This window comes from Nyctereutes procyonoides, unplaced genomic scaffold (assembly GCF_905146905.1).
Source record: "Nyctereutes procyonoides isolate TBG_1078 unplaced genomic scaffold, NYPRO_anot_genome, whole genome shotgun sequence".
NCBI lineage: Eukaryota > Metazoa > Chordata > Mammalia > Carnivora > Canidae > Nyctereutes > Nyctereutes procyonoides.
In genome coordinates this window covers 31,013,658-31,030,974 of record NW_026575043.1, presented here as the reverse complement: position 1 = coordinate 31,030,974, position 17,317 = coordinate 31,013,658, and the positions used below count along the sequence as shown (strand labels likewise).

Sequence of the window (17,317 nt, the reverse complement as noted above, 5' to 3'; positions counted from 1 at the left end):
TGGGGTGAAGAAGAGATAGCTGGATGGATTGACACAGATAAATTTTAGAGATAGGGAGATGTCTCACAATGCCAAGCAATTCCTTCTTGCAAAAATTAAATCTCATTTGTAGTGCAAATTCTTCTTCTTTAAAATAGGTGTTTGGATAGACTTAAGTCCCCCCCCCAAAAAAAAGTCTAATCCCCTTGACATTATGGGATATATATTATAGGAAATGATTTTTCATCTACAGGCATATAAAGCTGTCAATAGTGAGAAAACCCTATTTTTAAATCTATCCTCCATTCATATACGTGTCTTCCTCTTCTCAAACAGTAATTCGGCCCCTGTAAATCCTCCATAGGCCACAATATGCTCATAGGCAGAAAGCCAGGGAAGTGTCAGGGAGGGCAGGGAAAGGAGAAACCGAGGTCTGATGCATTTAAAACAGCTGGCTTCTAAATTATTTTTTTTTCTCCCAACCCTTCCTTCCTCAAGAAGGAAATATAAAAGGTTAATATGTGAGCTCTCACCCCAGAGGAGTTGTAGGCTATCCACTTTACCTCATATCCTATCTACTTCTCATATGAGATAAATGACTTAAGTGCATGTGTTAGTGGACTTAGGTTTACTCCTGCCTCGAACTTATGCCTTAACGAGAAGTAGGGCGTATAAAAAGTGGGGGAAAATGATCTTCTTGACATGGTGCAAGAAATAAAGCCACATTCTCAAATTCTTTTAAAAATAAGTGCCTAAGAATAAGTTAGTAAGATAAAGTGGTCTTTTCTGATATCACCGAGCATAAAGCAGAAGAGCTGGGGCTGGTTGTAGAGACGGACACAGATGATGAGCTGTGGCTTGTGTGCAGACCCGAGACAGAGACTCCCGGGCAAGCAAAGGAGCCTTATTGGGGCACCTCTCCTGCCCCATATTTTCATCAAACCCGTGGATGAAGACTTTTACAACCTCTTGTCACCACATCTACCAATCTCTCTGCACCTGGATTTGTACATTTTGCTTTTACTTCTGTGATTAAAAATTAGCACTCCTGTGTCTATTGAAGCTGTCATTTGCATACTCGATCAGGGCTTCTTCAGAACCTCTGAAATGGAGGACGCATCTAAATGAACAACTAGAAAAAGGAAATAGGAGACAGGAGACAAAAAGCACAAGCTTTTTTTTTTTTTCCTCTGTCGGGTTCAAAAGATATAAAATAACTGTCACATCACTTTTTTTTTCCTAAGCTACTATAAATTCCACTCTAGAGGATTTTGCTCCAAATTTCTTATATGGTCATGATCCGTAATAACCACTTTGTGGAATGACCCTGTGGCCTTGGACCACACTAGAGCAGCACTCAGGACTGGCTACACCATTTGCAAGGCCCGTGAAAAATGAAAACACAGCACCTTTTAAGTGTGAGTGCTTTGCGCTGACCCGAAAGCACTCTCCTAGATCCCACCCACTCTGGGCTGCTCCAAGGACATTGCTCCAGAATCACCCTTTTAACCTTTTCCTATAGCGTGAACGGTTCCTGCTCTATCTGACCATTTCCAGTGATGTGAAAATCCGCAGTGGTGTCTCCCAATTAAATACAAGTGAACAACACAAAATGCCCTTGATCCCATAACCTACCCAGCTTTTTACCCATCTCTGTGCTTCCCTTCACTGTGGAAGCTACTCTGATCACATGTCCAGGCTGGCTTGAAGAGCGCCTTGGTCATGTTCCCTCCTGCTCTCTCTTGACCACATGAAAGTCGGGATTTCAATCACCCATCATGGATGGGGCCTTTTCTTTTGCCTTAGTGCTTATTCCATTACCCAGTGAATTTTCCCATCTCCCTGCTGATCAGCAAGGTGTGATAGGGTGGAGAATGCCTCTCTTATTCAGAAATTCACTCATTTGATTTCCAGCACACCACCGTGTGCGTCCTGGGTTGCTCCCCATCCTCCCTGGCTGATCCCATCTCAGTCTACTCTAATGACTTCTCCTCATTGCCCCGACTCTTTTTTTTTTTTTTTACATATTTTTTTTTAATTGGAGTTCAATTTGCCAACAATAGCATAACACCCAGTGCTCATCCCATCAAATGCCCCCTCAGTGCCCATCACCCAGTCACCTCCACCCCCCGCCCATCTCCCTTTCCACCACCCCTAGTTCGTTTCCCAGAGTTAGGAGTCTCTCATGTTCTGTCTCCCTTTCTGATATTTCCCACACATTTCTTCTCCCTTCCCTTATATTCCCTTTCACTATTATTTATATTCCCCAAATGAATGAGAACATGCACTGTTTGTCCTTCTCCGATTGACTTACTTCACTCAGCATAATACCCTCCAGTTCCATCCACGTTGAAGCAAATGGTGGGTATTTGTTGTTTCTAATCATTGCCCTGACTCTTAAAAGTGGGAATGCTCCACAGTTCAAGTTCCTAACCACCACCACCTCCTCTTCCTCCTCCTCCTCCTCCTCCTCCTCCTCCTCCTCCTCTTCTTTTTCTTCTTCATCTTCATCTTCATCTTATTCTCCTTCTTCTTCATCTTCTTCTTTTGTTTACATTCACTCCTGAGATTAGTTCATTGCTCTCCTGGATTTAAGTTGCTAAATGCTCATACATCTGATTCATTCATATTTCCTCCTTAACTCCCTGCCCTAAAACTCTAAACCCATGGCCGACGGTATCTAAAAATGACTTGATTACATTCAGAAGAGGAAGAACAAATTTTAAGAAAGCGTAGTTTAGCATTTTTCCAGAGATTTTTTTTTCCCTCTTTCCAATAATTGCGTGCCTTTCCAAGTGAATTATTGCCAGGCATTTCTAAACACAGGAATGCTGGCGCATGGGAGGGGTGGTGCGATGCGGAATTTCAGGCTCAGTTTCCAAGACTCTAATGAAGCCCTGGATCACAGGGTGGTGGTCACCAGGGCAGTAAGTGAAACTGTGAGATCTGTAACTTTAATGAAGTTTTATGGACAACCGCTGGGGGAGCCTATGTAGCCATAGGGCCCTATTTTGGAGATCTGAGCAAGGGACACTTCACGCCGATCTTTATTTCCCATTTACTGCTGGGTTTCTTATCTGTAATCTTCTTATTATCATGTCTCCTAAAGCCATGGAGGACTCTTCCTCGTTTTCTAGATGAGAGTCCACAGACACCCCTTAGCCTCTTTCAGCTGGATTTTGTGGAAACCTTGGAACCCTGCTTTTGTCATCTCTTTTTTATGTAAGGTCTTTCAACAAAGGTTTGTTACTAGAGTATGAAAGTGATGATTTTCATTTACTTGAGGACATGATTCAAAGACAAGTTTAGAATTTTTAAACTACTTGATAAAAAGAGTTCTGGGGTTTTCGTTTGTTTTAATTGACCAGAATTAAACCATTGTGCTCTTCCTAAAAGTTAGATTAAAAAAGAGAAAAAGATTAATTTGAAATGTGGATTTGGATGTGGAATTACTTTCAGCTGAGCAACTCTTTGCTAGTGCCTGGTATTATAATAGCAGTAATCAGTATTACCTTTAGTAACTGGCAATAAAGGATTCTCTGTGCAGTTCTGTAAATAAACCTCAGTTTATTGCATGCCTTGAAGCTGTTTATTGCTTCACACTCTGTCAGCTACTGTTGATTAAAGCTTCAGTATGCAAATGCAGTTATTTCCCTGAGATTTTGATAAATTAGAGGAGAACAGAAACAGTGCTTCTGAGGTATACTCGATAAACAGCTAATAGGTGTCAGTTGTCTAGAGAAAACAACAGGAATCAAATTGATGCTGAGAAGTGCCCATAGTGATTCTCCACTTAACTGCCTGGAATTAGCTGGTTTGGAGCATGGAAAACTTTTTTTTGTTTGTTTGTTTTTTAGATAAAAAGATAACAAGCAATATTTGCTTTGGAAGAGTTACTTAAGAAAACTGAAGAATTCAATTGCATGTCTCTTGTTCTAGCTTTGAATACTTTTTATTTTACATGGATCCACGAAATCCTGTAGCAGTTTGAAAAAGAAAGTGAAGGACAAAGTCTTCATTTGTTTGATCTTCATTCACATACTCACCTCATTCCACATACACAAAAAGATTCTTTTTTTTTTAATTATTATTTAGAGAAGCTCCAAATGAAGAAAACATATTTCAGAGACAGAGGCGGAATTACCTAGCAATAAAAATTAACTCAGCTTTGCCACAGAGGCTTTCCCTACTACCTACCTTCAAATAAAAGTAGATAATTTTGATTTCAATAAACAAATGATTACAAAGAGCAGCAAGGCTTGATTGCAACTACACTTCTCCTAATTTAACCAGCATGAGTGGGGTGATTTGAATCAGAAGTCGCCTGTGTGCATGAAGAAGAAAAATTTGCAGATTGATGCCAACACTAGCTGTTTACACTTCCTCTTCCCTTATGTAATTTTATTTTTACAATTAATATGTATATATTCATAAGTGCAATCATCTCCTGTTCTCTTTCCTTTTTATGCAGCTTTCTTTTCTGTTTCCTATTTTTGTCTCACCTCCTCTTCCTCACCTCCTTCCCCCACCCCAGTGACTCCCCAGCCCTTCTTCATGGGAGAGCTCACCTGAACCCCCTGGTGTGCATCCCATCCTGGCCACACACAATTGTGTAAATCATGTGAGTGTGTGTTGTAAAGGACATATGTGATACACATACAGGTGATTTCACCGTTGTCATCATGCACACACATTTGTTTCATGTTCATTTTGCTTTTGAAATGCTATAAGACTTGACAGAAAAAAATATGAGAATTGAACAAGGATGTTTGAGAATAAGTTACCAGCATGCTGGGCATTCACCAAGTATGATCTCCAATTCCTATGAACAACGCGGTCTCCTATGTAACCTCCACCCCATTGTCGAAATCAGGCCATGACTTTGGTACATTACTACAGTCTGGACCTGTGACTCCAGTCAACTTTTGCTGGTTATGCTTGAAACGTCCTTTTTGGCAAAATGACCCAAAGCAGGATAGCATGTTTGTCTCCTCAATCTGCAGCAATTCTCCCTTCATGTTGTTGAAGATTGCAGGTTGCTTATTTTGTACATTTTCCTTCAATTTGGGTTCGTTGGTGTCTCTCCATGACTGGTTAAGTCATGATATTTCGGCAAGAGTATCCCTGAGGTGATGCTGTGTTAATCTCATTGCCTCCTATCAGATGACAGATGGTTTACCTGTGTCCCATTCCATGGACAAGGTGGGTAACCTATTCTAAATTGCCCCAGCCTTCAAGTGTATGGATGATTTGAGATTATGCAAATGTCCTTCCCTCATTTATTTCCCCTCATTATTTTTTTTAATATCTATTGAGGTTCTTTGGCTGAATTATTATTATGATTGCTGCCAAATGATGATTTTCTGATGTTGTCACCTCTTTGACATTGATTAGTTGGCATTCAACTACAAGAAAAGCTATCTTTGCTCCCCCGTGTATTTATTCATTTATCGATACCAAATATGAATTCAAAAATTTACCTTCTTCAGTTGATTGTTGTCCATTACAATCATTATATATCCTTATGCTCAAATTGTCCCAGAACTCATCTTGATGAGCCAGCCTATCCTTTACAAGTCCTTGTCACCTGGCCCTGTCACATTTTGAGCACCGAGCTATTTTCCAGCGCAGCAACATGTTCCAGATCTACTTTATTCTTCTCTTATCCCTGTTTCAAATCTAACCATTTTTCTAAAAAGCTCTGGTTTCTTTAAGTGGGGCAGATGGCATTTAGAAACCAAGACCTGAGGGCACAGAATGTTCATGACTATTGGCTATCTCTGCTTCCAGGCCTTTTCAATAGCCAAAGTTAGGCAATATACAGGCATAGATGTATGAGTACACCTGCATGTACTCAAACAGACACACGTCTCTACACATGCCACATACATGTGCATGATATATACATGCATGTTCATTTGCATTTATATTACTCTTATGCCTACATATACATCTCTATACCAGCATGTACCTATTATATGCAATACCATATTATACATTTGTATATATTATGAAATATATATATGTGTATATATATGTATGTATGTATGTATTAGTTCACTAGTATGTCACAATGAGAAAACTGGCTCTTTTATCCTTAGTATATTTCCTTTATATATATATATATATATATATATATATATATATATATATAATTTTATTGAAGTTTGATTTGCCAACATATAGTATAACACTCAGTGCTCATCCCGTCCAATGCCCCCCTCAGTGCCCATCACTAAGTATATTTCCTTACTGAAGGTAACCAGTATCCTGTTGACTCCCATGCTGATGTCCTCTTCAGGCTACTCATGTTCTCGTGCCAAATGCCTGTCTGTCCCTCCTCTTCTCCCAGCACGGATGCACTCCCCGCCCCATGTGGACTCTGGCATGCTGTACAGGGCCATGGAAACACCCTCCCTATTGAGTCCAGACTTCAGCACATCTCAGGACCAGCTGCTACCACCATACACTAAATAGTTGCCTTCTTCATTCCACTTGTGCCGTTAGAGTCCCCGGCACATTGATGTCCTACTAGCACCCTTCCTGTGTAGATGGCCTCATGACCTGTAGCTCAGCACCCCACACAGATCATGCAAAACCTCTTTGGGCCTTGCAACCACCCCAGGCCACCACTCTCTCTCACAGAAGCCCGGCTTCCTCCCCTGGGCTCTACCATCCCATTCCAGGCATCCTGAGAACCCCCCTTTGCCCCATGTGGGTAGGGATGCTCCATGCCAGGACGCCAACACCCACTCAGGCTCTGACTCCCCACATCAGGCAGTTCTAACAATGTTTTGTAATTTTCAGATTGCAATGTTTCTACTTCTCTCATTGAATTTACTCCTAAGAATTTTATTTTTTAACTGTATGAAGTGGAAGGATCCTCCTTAATTTTAGATTGATCATCATGAATATATTGTAATACTATGGATATTTTTATATTGGTCTTGTATCCTGCATCCTTTCTGAACTCATTTATTAGTCTAATAGTTTTTGAGTGGGTTATTTAGAGTTTTCTATTTAAAAGATAATGTCATCCGCAAATGGATATAATTTTACTTCTTCCTTTCCAAGATGACTTTTATGTCTTTTTCTTGCCTAATTACTCTGCTAAAACTTTCAGTAGAATGTTGTAATAGTTTTAAGGATAAATCTCTGTCTTATTCCTGATCCTACTAGAGGAGCTGTTAGTCTTTCAACTTCACTACGATGCTAGTTGGGAGTTTTGTGTAGTTGTCCTTTGTCAAGTTGAGGAAGTTCCTTTAAATTCCTACTTCATTAAGCATTTTTATCACAAAGTAGTATTGAATTTTTTAAAAAATGCTTTTCCTGATTTTTCTAAAATGATCTTTTTCCCTTTGTTTTAAAAAAATCTGTTTATTACATTAATTGAATTTTCTTATGTTGAAATAACTTTGCATACCTGTGACAAATCATATTAGGTCATTATGTAGAATTGTTTCTATATATTGCTGAATTTGAATTGCTAGTACTTTGTTAAGGATTTTTACTTCTATGTTCATAGAATAGATTGACCTACAGTATTCTTTTCTTGGGGTTCCTCTGTCTGGTTTTGGTTTGAGGGTAATACAAGCCTCGTATAATTAGGAAGTGTTTCCTCTTTTGTATTTTAGAAGAGATTGTGAAAATGGTGTCAATTCTTTAAATGTTTGCTAAAATTTACTAGTAAAGCTATTTGGGCATTAAAAAAATACTTTATTCATTTATTCATGAGAGACACAGAGAGAGAGGCAGAGACACAGGGAGAGGGAGAAGCAGGCTCCATGCAAGAAGCCCCATGTGGTACTCGATCCTGGGACTCCAGGACTATGCCCTGAGCCAAAGGCAGATGCTCAACTGCTGAGCCACCCAGGCATCCCTTTAATGTAATTTTTTATTTTGTTTTTGAGATTACTAACTTCATCTTTTTACTTATTATACATGTACCCAGATTTTCTCTATTATCTTTAGTCAGTTTTGGTAGTTTGTGCACTGCTAGGGATTTGTTCATTTCATCTAGGTTATTTGATATGGCGGGATACAATTCTTCATCATATTTCCCTAAAATCTGCTTTGTTCCTGTGAGGCCAGTAGTGATAGCTCCTCTTTTGTTTCTAATGTTAGTAATTGGAAGCTTCTCTTTTTTTCTTTATCTGTCTAACTAGAAGTTTGTTTTATTGATCTCTTCAAAATATAAACTTTTGGTTTAACTGATTTTTTCTCTATTGTTTCTTTTTATTTCATTAATCTACACTTTAATTTTTATTTATTTCCCTCTTCTTGTTTTAAGTTTATTTTACTCATCTTTTTCTATTGTCTTAGTTGAAAAGGTATTGACCTGAAAACCTCCTGTTTTGTAGATACAGATGCTTACAGCTATACATTTTTTTCCAAGAGCTGCCTTGCACTATTACATAAATTTTTTGTGTGGATTTTTTAAATAATTTTCATTCATTTTGAAGCTTTTTCTAATTTGCTTTATATTATCGTCTCTGCTTCTGAGTGCAATGCTTAATTTCTGTATAGTTGTGAATTTTGAGACTTTATGTTGTTTGTTTCTAATTTTATTCCATTATGGACAGAGAAGGGATTAGCAGATGGCAGACAGTGGGTTTCTGCAACATGAATTGACAGGCAGAGGATAAGAAATGTTTGCTGTTGGCCTGTCCCTCCAGGGCAAGTACCATAGTCTCACACTAGAGCTATAGGGGAGCAAAAGGCAATGATTCTGCCTACACCTGTTACAAGTAGAGCTTTTCTCATGCTGTGCTGGCTGAGAGTTGGAGGGGAAACACCTTATTGTTCAAATGCCACAGACTCTTGCTGTTCTTACTGAGATTTTGTAGATTTTTTTTAAATAAATGTTTCTCCTGTTGCTGTATGGTCTTAGAACAACTTCTAGAGACTTTAATTTTTAAAACTATTTTTTACTAGTCATGGTTGTTTTCATGGGAGAGGGTCTACAGAGCTCTTAAGTCGACCAACCCTGAAGTATTCCCCTCGTGTGCTCTATTCTTGTTCAGTTTAAAAAGCAAGTACAACTGCAAAAAATGTTTTAAGAAAGTTTTCCTGACATGTTAGTCCTGTTTATTGACTTATAATAATTCATATTGGGTATTATTTGTTCTGAATTAAGGATTTAACTGAATTTGTCCTTTCTATCTCCAAATGTTGAGAGACCTTTTTTTCCCTATCATTTCTTTATGTCCCACCCCTACTAAGCCCATCCCTCCTCTTTCAGGATTAACTTACTAACTAATCAATATCACACTTTCTGATGCCTTATGATTAAACATGCCAATACATAAGTGACCAGGGAGAAATGTCATGTTTTATGTTTACATTTTAAATGTTATGTCTTGCTGAGTTTGGTAACATGTCATATATGTTACTTTATCAAGTCTTCCATGGAGTGAGTTCTACTGATGACTGACCTTTAAAAACACTATACAGGGTGCCTGAGTGGCTCAGTTGGTGGAGTGTCTGAATCTTAGTGTCGGCTCAGGTCATGATCTCACAGCATGAGACAGAGCCCCACATGGGGCTCCATGCTCAGCAGGAAGTCTGGTTGAGATCTTTCCCTCTGTCCCCCACCTCCCTTTCAAAAAAAATTTTCAAAATAAATTTTAAAAATTTGAATAAAAAACACTTTACAGATTTTTTTCAAAATTGCATGATGCAATTTTCATCTTGATATTAATACCAATTGTATTTATTAAATGTATGCTATGCACTAAGCTGCATCCTAGATATGAACTATTTTAGTAGTGTTGAAGTTGAATCAACATGACAACCTTGAATTAGATGCCTTTCTATTTCAGTATCCTACATGGAGTCACTGAGACACAAACAGGTTTAATCATTTGCATAGCTAATAAGTGGCAGATTTCATCTTTTATATTTTGCTTTAAAGCTTAAGATTTTTAGCTACCAAATTAAATCAATTCCTTAGACAATAATTTTTATTTGAATAGAATTCTAGAGCTTTCTAAATATCTTTTGCTCCATCTGGTTCTACATCAACTATATAGACTATACTTTTCAAGTGTTATTCACCCATATTATGGTTTGGAGTATAGGCTCAGTGCAGAGTCCGGTTCAGACAGTTAAAAGTCAGATAATTAGGACTATGTCCTCAATCTTATGATTACTAGTTCTGGGGTCTTTTTTAATAAGTATAGGCTTAACCAATATATGCTAAACATTATTTCTTTCTCAGTATTAATATCATAAATGATCAGAGTTTTCTCAAGGTAGGATGGACTGTCATATATGACACATCATTCCTGATTCTTGACTTTAAATATATTATTTATAATGGTTTCCTCATACATCTTTTGGCTTCCTGAACACAGGATAATGTGACTATTAGTTTCTAAATTAGATTCTATATTTATACCAACAGGTCGTATTGTGGTATGTGAGGCTTAATGGATCCCTGTTTATTGATCCCTATGTTCTTTTTTAAAAGTAGATTTTTCTGTCTTTTTCCCTCAGTACCGTCAGACCATTAGCTGCATACTTACTCCATTCAGTTGGCCTGGCTCTATTAACTCCACTATTTTGAAAATCTAGTTTTAATGTGCTCAAGTCTGGGAACTAGTACATAGACTGTGAGGGAGGGCTTGAGAAACCCTTGAACTAATATGCAACAGTTTAAGGAGGGGTTTTGTAGGTCTTCAAATATCCATAGGCCTGAAAACACACACACACACACACACACACACACACACACACACACACTTCAATTTATTTAAAACTGAACAAGAATCATTTTGTTTAGCTATGTTGGCATCAAAAATATTGTTTCTGAATTGTATCTATTCAGTTTATTACCAAATCTTGAGTGTTGAGAATTGACAGGAACCAACTATCTTTCTACAATAATTAGATTATCCTTGGAAATTATTAGTAGCCACCAATAGGCAGTAGTAAAAGAGTGTCATTGTTCTGTCACAAGCTCTTTTCTAAGTCTGGAAGACACTGAGACAGACAAATGTGGAGTATGTAATATGAAAATCAAAGTACTTTTGTTTTTTTGTTTTTTAATATAGTTGATTGAAGTACAAAACAAAACTGGATCCCTATATTTCTTTCACTAAACTTACCCTCTCAGCCATAGGAAATGCAAAGGCAAACGCAAACTGTAAATACTAAAGCACACAAGTAACAAAGCAGACAAGCAATCTTTCTTACATTCTAGTAAGAAAAAGAACAATTAACAAAATATATGTGAGTTATATAAAATTTTAGGAGGTAATAAATGCTATGTGGAAATGTACATGAGGAAAAATGGACAGGAATATATGGAGGATGACAATTTGATCAGTGATGATTTTGCTAAGGTGACACTAGCAAAAAAAATAAAGAAGGTGGGAAGATGAGTGCTGTGGGTATCTAGTGTTCTGAAGTTGAGGCCTGACTGGTGTGTTTCAGGAACAATGAAACACTAGTGCGACAGGAACAGAGTAAGATAAGAGGAAATCTGTAGAAATGAAGGCACCCAGGAACCAGAGATGTGTGGAGATATCTACTCTCAGTGAAATCGTGTAGTAATGGAAGAGTTTGCATAGAGCAGTGACATGAATAAACAATATTTAAAAGGATCAAATGGATTCTCTTTTGAGGATGTGAGAAATTGAGCAAATTAGTTAGGGTGCTATATCAGTAGTCCAGATGAGCCTGGAGTGGTATTCCTGGAAATGATGAGAGGTGGTTTCCACCTTGTTATATTTAGTGGGTAGACACTAGAAGATTTGTTGGTGATTAGATTTGGGACAGAAGACAAGTGAAGAATGGCTACTGAGATAAGCCCGAGCAAATGGCAGGATTGAATTTCCATTAGCCAGAATGAAAAGGATGTCAGAGGAAGAATAATTCAATTTTAGACATATTAAACTTGAAATGTCTTGTGACATCTAATTAAAGCTACTGAGTAGGGGGAAGAAATTTGGGCTAGAAATATACATTCGGGGTCTTGAGCATTTATGCTCTACTTAGAATATTGAAGTTGGATGAGCTTCTTAAGGGAGCTGATGTAGAAGACATCCAAAGACTGATTTTAAGGTGCCAAGGAAATGAGAAGGATCAGGAATGGTGACCCAAAAGAGGACAGGTCTTGAAGTTGCCTTAGGGGAAAATGTGTATTAAAGGGAAGGGAGAGATCACTTATATCTAATGCCACTGAGAGATCTTGTTAAAAACAAGCAAACAAAACCAAGAAACAGAATAACTGTGAATTGATCAGTGGTTTTACTAATATGGAATTTATTGGGGATATTTGAAGGAGCAGTTTCAGTACAGTAGTCCTGGGAGAATTGGAAACGTGATGAAAATGGTTTCAAGAGAGAATGAGGGCAGTGAGAAATACAGTTAATGGCTGGACAGGATGGAATGTCTTAAGTTGCGCTCGTGAATCACCCGAGCATGCTACGTTAGCTGTATCTCCAAGGTTTAGCTATTTTACGCTGCATATTATTTATCAAACTTTTTTTTTTTTTAGAAAATTGAATACTCGGACATTACGTCAATGAACTTATTTCAAAAAAGGAAATTTTATATCAGGATCGTAAATGACAAAACAGCGCTTCTTGACATGAAAAGCCTGAATTATTCATCAAAAAAGATTGATAAACATTAACATTTTGTCAAAGGGCTAGCAGTTTCACACCAGGAGTGCCCACATACACATTTTTGGAAAAACTGCTGTATTGAACTGAAAACCTCAGTTCTTGCTGTCAAGTAGTTTAATGGCATAAATCAGAACTCGTTTGCCTAAGTGAGAAAAAGAAAAGATCATCTAAATCTGTTGATTTTTATCTATTTTAGAACCCCTCGGGGCAGGTACTTTGTCTTAATGTCCTGTGAAATGTGCAGAATCATTCTGTGTGCATAAAGTGCACTCTACCAGATGGTATTTGATGGCTGCATTCGTCTTTAACATGAATGGAATATTAGTTTAGAGAAGATTTGTTTTCTTTTTCCAAATTCCTTTTTTTCCAGTGTCTAAGCACCGCGCTTATTGAGATAAATACCTTTGTGTCCCTATTGGTACTTCTGACAAATGGGAGACCTGAATTATACGCAGCAAAGTTATCTGGTTGAGCAGACTAGAAATAGTGGTGGCCTTGATCTTCAAAGAGACTCTAGGTTGGCAAATTGAATTTAAATAAAATTAAAGAAAAAAAAATAAAAGTAAAGATATTCTTTGACCTGCAAGCAAAAAATAAAGGACAATTAGCTATATCGTAGCTCATTGTGTTGTTCAACCTCTATCACCAGACCAGTGACTGAATTCCATCACTTGCTAGCTGTGCAATGTGAGCATTGTTCAGTTATTTAACCTGAGGTGTTTAACCTCAACTTGTTTACTGGAGGCCAAAGAAAACAGGAGCCAACTGTTCTTTCCCTGTGCCCTCTCCCAAAATGTCCCTCCCTACATGACTTGCTCGTTCTCGCCCTCCACAAATGCTTGCAAATTTTCACATTTTCCTGATAGCTTTCTGACAACCTACATATGACTGCAAGCCCTCCCTGTCCCTCCCTGAGTGTCCTCCCTGATTATTTTAGATATTAGTAGCACTTATAGAGACCTGAAAGCTCTAGTTTCATGAATTATTTTGCTTTGTCTCTGTCTCCCCCTACTATGGTGTGAGTTGCACAAAGGGAGAATTTCTCGTCTGTGTTGCTCACAGAATTTTGTGTGTGTGGAAGCCCTAGTGCTTATGAACACAGTGCAGATGATTAATAACCATTATTGATACTGCTGTTAGCTTCATGTTGTGCTGAGACACCTTGCCTAGGAGGAGAGGGTATAGCCAGGGCTGCAGCCCAGGTGGCTGGCTCCAGGCCACCCAGGAAGCCCCAGAAGACCCCTGCTCCCATACTTTTGCAGACCTTGCACAGCGGGCTCAGATTGGACTTGACTGATCAGAAATAAAGGCATAGAAATTCTATTTGCATAAAGGATGAGGAATGCCTTTCTCTTCTCTTATGGAAGACATTCACACTACTCTCTGCTTTTTTTTAAGATGAAAGTTACTATAATCTCCAAATTTTAAAAAAAATGTATCTTTCAATTAAGTAAATTATAGAGAAGTGTAACTGGAGTGGTGACAGAAAGACTCCTCTAATTGATGTCCTTTGCGTTTCCCATTTACTATATCGTTACTGTGAGGTTTAAATGAGACAACGAGGGGAATCCTGGGTGGCTCAGCGGTTTCGCACCTGCCTTTGGCCCAGGGCGGATCCTGGAGTCCCGGGATCGAGTCCCACGTTGGGCTCCCGGCATGGAGCCTGCTTCTCCCTCTGCCTGTGTCTCTGCCTCTCTCTCAATCTCTCTCTCTCTCTCTCTCTCTCTGTCTATCATAAATAAATAAAAATAAATCTTTAAAAAATAAATGAGACAACGATGAAAATATTGTTCCTGACACACAGTAAGGAGTCAATAAATTCTAACTCAAGGATTCGATCATATTTGAATTTCTTCCCATCATTTAGAGATGACTGGCTAGACTCATATGTAGAAAAAAACTGTATATTTTTATTGTTTTTATCCTTTAAATATTTTATTTGAGAGAGAGAGAGCACATAAGTAGCAGGGGAAGGGCAGAGGGAGAGGGAGAAGCAGACTCTCCTCTGATCAGGGACCCCAACATGGGGCTCCATCCCAGGACCCTGAGGTCATGCCCTCAGCCGAAGGCAGACACATCACCAACTGAGCCATCCAGGCACCCCTGGGAAAAAAAAGCTATTAAAATGCTTTTAGAAATGTATTTTAGGTCAGAAATATTCACATGATCAAATCTAGATACTCTAAGAATCATTTTTTTTTTTTCTGATTTTTCTAGTTATTGCCCTTATGTGTTATTTCTTCCTTTAAACAGTTTCTCTTCTGGGGCCACCTGGGTGGCTCATCAGTTGAGTGCTCGACTCCTGATTTCGGCTAAGGTCATGATATCTGGGTCCTGAGATCAAGCCCTGTGTTGGGCTCTGTGCTCAGCGGGGAGTCTGCTTGAGTTTCCATGTCTCCCTCTCCCTCCACACTTACCCCACTCGTAGTCTCTCTCTAAAATAAATTTTAAAACTTGAAATAATTTCTCTCCTTCAATATCGACAAGTAGAGACACACAGTACTTACACAAGTGCTAACACATGTATTGGATAGATTTCAGAGCTCTAATCCAGATAGCACCATTCCCCCTCCCTTGGTTGACTGAGAAATGATGAATCCTCACTACTTACTACACCACTGGCCACAGATCCTCAAACAACCACAGAGGACTGGCTAAAAGAGTGAAAGAAACAAAACAATCAAATAAGGATTTCCTTTCAAATCCTGGGCCTGAGTCGAGGTTTCCATATGGGTGCAACCCCACATGAGAATGAAGTAGGCACATTCCTGCCCCTCCCATCTCTTAAAAGCCAGAGGTATTTAAATGGTCAAAGAAAACGGAAAGAAGTATTTCAAGGTATCTCAGGAATTGAAAGTAATTAATGTGGATGAAAAATTGAAAATCAAAAAAAAAAAAAAAAGAAAAAAGAAAAATTGAAAATCCTCTAGGAATTTCTCCCTCATTATTTTAGGAACATAACAACATAATGACTTAAATACATAAGATGGCACAGCGTTCACAGTGTTCTCATCCCACAGCAACAGTAACAAGTATTAGAATAGATCCAATCCATTAGAAGAAAGGTTAACATTAATCTGGACTTAGCATTATTTACACAGAGCTATCGTGCTCCAGAATCCAGTTCTTTTGGCTCTTATGAAAATACAAGACCATCAGCCATCTTTCAGAAAATAACCACTACCACATGCCAGTGAACAAACAAAAAGAAATTGGTAATATCTGTAACAGTATGACAGGGAAAAATGACTGAAAGAGAAAAACAGAAAAAAAAAAAGTGTAGTATGAGCTTTTCAGTGCTAACAGGCAGTCTCTTAATGACATAGGTAGGCCAGGACCGAGGACCCAGAGGGGCTCCCACGGGACCAACCAACAGGGCCCCTGGCTGTGCGCAGGATGGAAATCAAATGCGAGCCAGCAGGAGGTGAGAGCAGAGTTTATTGAAGATACAGAGAGTGTGCAGGTCCAGACAGTGTCTGGAAGACACAAAAAGGAAAGGAGAGAGAGTCTCATCTTTATTCAGGGTCTAGTGTGCTTGTCGTGTCCTCTAGGGTATTCAGGGATGGGTCAGAGCAAAAACAGGTGCCCAGGTGTCCTCCATAAGTCACATTCCTTGGATCCAAGGGTCTTGGGGTTGAGATGTCTAGTGGGGTGGTCGGGTATATACACAGGATGACCTCATCTGGTCATTCTTGCCCAGTCACTCCTTACATGTTATATGTTGTGCTAGACAGGTCCAAAGAAATCATTAATTCCTTGCCCCTTACAAGGAGGACATCCTGCATGGCATGTATAAGGTGGGGTGCAGGTCCTAGGAAGAATAGAAGCCAGAAAATGAGCAAAAAGCAGATTTTTATGGAGTCCTTCAATCTCCCTGTCTCACTAACATAGCATAGTTCTGTGTTTCTTCAGAAAGTTACCTGTGTCATTTTTTTTTATTTATTTATTCATGATAGTCACAGAGAGAGAGAGAGACAGAGAGGCAGAGACACAGACAGAGGGAGAAGCGGGCTCCATGCAGAGAGCCCGACGTGGGATTCGATCCCGGGTCTCCAGGATCGCGCCCTGGGCCAAAGGCAGGCGCCAAACCGCTGCGCCACCCAGGGATCCCTACCTGTGTCATTATTTGCAGTTCTGTTTCATCTTTTTGGCTAATACTTGCCTGGCAAAGAACAGAAAATAAGAGGATGATATCGCTTGATATTTATGAAGCATCTACTCTCAATTCCATTGAGACTGTTTTAAAAAATATTTTGTTTCTTACTCTATAAATCTTGGATTTCTATGATAAGGAATTCAACGAAATTTAAAATGTCAGATTTAGATATAAATGCAATGCTTCAAGATATTACCCTGGGTAGTTTACTATTTCATTGCCTTTTAGTGACTGTGTATCTGTAATAATGTAAAAGCTTGACTCAAAAAAAAAAAAAAATAAGAGGTAGGCCTGAAGGAAGTGGTCACCTTGCTCACTTAAATTTGACTGCAGGGCCACCAGGAAGACATATTCCCGTGACCCATGGAGAAGATGTGATAGGGATGGAGCTCAGACATAAGCACATAACTGCAGATGGTTGAAGGGTCGGCCCAGTGGGATCTGCTGATGGGGGGCACACAGGAGAATAGGAATGAACAGTCAGGATATGAGGCTGAGCAAACAGAGGTGTGCAGGGGTCACTATGATGTGATGGAGACTGAAAGCACCA

The 17,317-nt window shown here is 39.0% G+C and overlaps 1 protein-coding gene across 16 annotated transcripts in view; it reads left to right on the top strand.

The window, feature by feature from the left end:
* PCDH15 (protocadherin related 15) overlaps positions 1 to 17,317 on the top strand; it is a 739,593-nt gene that overhangs the window by 460,812 nt on the left and 261,464 nt on the right. The gene's annotated exons all lie outside the window — the stretch shown is intronic.